The sequence below is a fragment of the Abramis brama genome, assembly GCF_963993115.1.
Source record: "Abramis brama genome assembly, chromosome: 18".
Lineage (NCBI taxonomy): Eukaryota > Metazoa > Chordata > Actinopteri > Cypriniformes > Leuciscidae > Abramis > Abramis brama.
Window position 1 is genome coordinate 1,270,152 of NC_139980.1, and position 4,098 is coordinate 1,274,249.

The 4,098-nt window shown below is 39.1% G+C and overlaps 1 long non-coding RNA gene across 1 annotated transcript; it reads right to left on the reverse strand.

Moving 5' to 3' along the window:
• Window positions 1-2,335: 2,335 nt before the first annotated feature.
• Window positions 2,336-3,424, reverse strand: LOC311068687. Its single transcript, XR_014603417.1, has 2 exons — window positions 3,357-3,424; window positions 2,336-3,285 (listed from the first exon to the last, which is right to left on the reverse strand). It is a non-coding gene; the product is annotated as an uncharacterized lncRNA (long non-coding RNA).
• Window positions 3,425-4,098: the final 674 nt, after the last annotated feature.

Consider the following 4,098-nt stretch of genomic DNA (forward strand, 5'->3'; position numbering starts at 1 on the left):
TTACCAATATGCGAACAGTATTGGTTGGTTCACTACACTGTAGTCAATCATTTTATCCCTTAAAACTCATCTTTAACCCACCCTTAAACCTACCCATCCCACCAAACCTGTCCCTAACCTATCCGTATACACCTCAATAGCAGTAAGAGTGTTTTGCAATAGAACATCAACACAAGAAGTACACTGCACCTAACACATTGTTTTTGTTTTTTTGACGTAAGTACATAATATGAAAGTTATTTTAAAGTGTTACCCACATATAATAAATCTGTTTGCATCAAAAGACTATATATTAAGGAATTAAGAACATGAGATATAGAAGACATACATAAAATTTGATACGGTGGACCCATTTAAGTTAAAACAAACCATCTACTGTACATCTGATTGGGTTGATGATTTCATCTGACATATCTAATTAATTCTTCTCACTCTCTTGCTCTTCTCTGTGCTGTCTGAGATATTTGGGCTGCAGTGTGAATAGATGAAACAGCACATGTGCATCTGTGTCTCATGTTCAGACATCGGGACATCTCTCCTCAAAACATCTTTTGCTCCAGCAGAACACCAGCCATGGAATACCATCTGTTTCCAATCCGAAAAGGCCAGTCATATTTTCCATATTCATTACAAAACAGTGGGAGACACTTCTCATTTGACAACTGCAGTCCCCCTGTGGTGCAAATCCAGCTTTTGATGTTGTTTAAATGTCTATGAGGTGTTTTTAATATGCTTTAAGACAAACCATGTGTAAATTCATAAGTCGACACCATTGCTGAGTATTTTCTCCTTAAAACTGCAGTGAACCAAAGACAGCCTCAAAAACACGCTTTGAAATCGCTGGTGTTTCTGACGTCACAAACTACCTTGTAACCAATCAGATCAACGTGTGATCGTCAACCAGTGGATCTCTGAGCTGAGTGAGTGAGTGGAGGCGGGGCTCATTTGCATATTCATAGAACCACGTATACTAAATGAGTCAAGGGTGTCGAGTTACACTCAAGATATTTTAAAGCATGGAGACTTTTTTTTTCCAAGGAAAAAACTTTTTAATATGTAATTTTGGTGATCAAAGATGAGGGATACAATTATTGGCTACAGATACAATTATTGGCTAAATGTTAACACAGCATAAAGAAATAACAAAACCTGTTAAAATATTAGTAGGTTTAACAAACAAAAAAAAATGGTACAAAAAAACCTGTTGCAATAAAAGGAGAAAGATTATTGTGAAGAGTCTTCCTTACTCCAGAATGCATGAGAAACTGCAAGAAACTGCAGGTTTCGGGTTACACAAGGTGAACCAAAGGAAGAAACCATCAAACTACAAGAAAGCCCATTAGCTGCAGGCATACATTCAATGTAACCCAAAGACCTGAGGGGATTTACAGGGATGTGATCTGCCACGCTGATTGACAACACATGCCAGAGATTATGCAGACAGCCACAAATGAGAAACTAGTGCTGCATCTGAAATCTAATACTGTATACGGTGTACTACAGTACGGACGTCACGGCTCAGTGCATGCAGTCAGACGACCAATACAGTCAGTCACAGGCAATGCACACTCCAAACCAGAAGGGGGTGTACGTGGTAATGCAATGTTGTTTGCTAACCGCCACAACAGGAAAAAGAGCAGAAGAAGAACAGCGCATGTGCGAATGATTTGAGCGCTTGAAAACAAGTCCCAGATAGTGCGCACGCATCAAATGCGTCTTTCTGCGCTAAGTAAACTTGAAAGGCTTGTGCACTAAACTGTGTGCAAAACAGAGCAGAACGCAGAAAATTAAGTATAGGAGGGTTGGGCTTAAGCTTTGAACGTTTAAATATAGTTTAAGTGGAGCAAATTGTAACACTGCTAATGCACAAGTTTTCTTTTTCATTATTCTGTTTATTTTGTACTTTTGTAACACAAGATGCTTTTCAGTTTTGTAGCTAATTGTGACCAAATACCTTTTGTTTTTTAATCAGCCCTGCAAAATAAAATGACCTATACAATAGTGCATTGTGTTTACTGCGTAGTGCTTAATGCACTAAAGGAGGCTGTACTGTACCAACTAAACTGTACTGTACCAGGGACTAAATGCAGCTAGGTGCAACAAACTACAAAATAAAGCATTTTGGATATGTTCCTTTTCCCGGTAACACTTTAGTTTAGGTCCAATTCTCTCAATTAACTAGTTGCTTATTAGCATGTGTGACCGGAGCGGTATTGTTTTTTTTTAGTATAACCAAATCCAAATAGCACGGACTACGCCACCTTGGGAATTGCACCCAAGGAAATATTAAAGGAACCCAGGTTCGGTGGTGCAGAGAAAAGACAGAGTCGTGTCATCAAATAAACAAATAAATACTTTTATTTGTGAAGAAAATACTCTACTGGCATCATTTATTCATAATATAAATCACTGACAAGTTTATTATAAGAATAGGATATATCAGTTGTTAGAAGAACATTCCTCTCCACATAGCTGATTCAACCACGGAGTCACATTAAACAAACATCACAAAAGAAATTCCCCACAAAATAAAAGTACAAAAAGAATATAAACGACAAGGCTAAAGTTTACTTTAGGGGTGGCAAGCTAGCTGTAAACGATTGTGCTCTCAACCAAAATGTGTGCACGGCAAACCAAATAGGAAGAGGTGCTCAAACCCTGGTACTCCAACCTCACAACAAATGTGTTCACCCAGGTGACTAGCCTCTCCCTCGGTACACTCAGCCTTGACTCGAACCAAAAGAAAAAAAAGAAAGATTAGTGGGTGCGATACAAATACAAACATCACAATCACATCAGACACAAATATGATGGACCAGATCAGTTGGTGCGCGGATAATAATCCGTCCTACCTCGTCGAGGACCCCAAAAATACTCAACAGGTGTTAGACACTACACGCTGATATACAATTACACCACACGGCCACTATGGCCCAAATCACACTGGTCAAACCAACGTCATTAAAGAAATAACAAAATAACTCAAACCATAAAAATGAAAGCAAAACAAAACACAGAAAATGATATCTAGTCACAAAAAGCAAAGGAAATAACCTAATCATGAAAAACAGCAGCACGACCTGAGTTAACCGTCACGTGGTACGCGAGACTGCAAAACAAAACATAACAGACAATGATTTACTCCAATCAAAAGATACAAAACATTCACTAAAGCATACATACCACACGAGAATCACACGTCACGAGGTCAGGATGCACTCGTCATATTCCATGAGCGCTTGACGCAACTCCCAGGGAACGCCGCCGAGACGGCTACAGCCATCACTTCAAAAGGTAAAAACACTCTAAGCACTTGTTAAAACCACACAAAACTGTACATAACCTCCGTCACTTACCTCGGCTAACATGACACCAGTAACGAGAAGAGGGGCGGGTATGACAAAGCCTACGTGCTAGGGCTTCCTGTTTACACACTTAAATACACCGGCCCTAATTACCTCATCCACCCATTACCATATAAGGGTAACGAACACAAAACAAGGGAAAGGAAAATTCCCTACTACTACACATGCATATTACTAGGATATTGGCTGTTTATTAGTACTTATAAAGCACATATTAATGCCTTATTCTGCGTGACCTTATTCTACATCCCTTAATCACCCAATACCTAAGCTTAACAACTACCTTACTAACTATTAATAAGCAGTAATCAGGAGTTTATTGAGGCAAAAGTTGTAGTTAATAGTTAGTTGACAGTGAGAATTGCACTCGTGTGGCCATTTTTCCTATTGTAACGAACTTGTATCGAACCGTGACCCCACAACCGGGGTACGTACCGAACCGCGACTTCTGTGTACTGTAGACATCTCAAACCTATTATTAGTATTATTAGGGATTAATATTACCTAGGGTTATTTTTCCAGACCTTTTTACTGAAGGTAAAAGCCGCCGTAATCTTTACTGACATTGTCTGTAATGATTACTGAGATGCACATTTGGACAGGACTAAAATCACAGAGAAGCTCTGGTAATTATAACTTTACCCCACCTCTCCATGTTAAACTAGTCCCGCCCGAATAGGGCTTAAGAGTCCTTGAAAATGAAAAACAAACTCAATGACAGTGTGTGACAGTA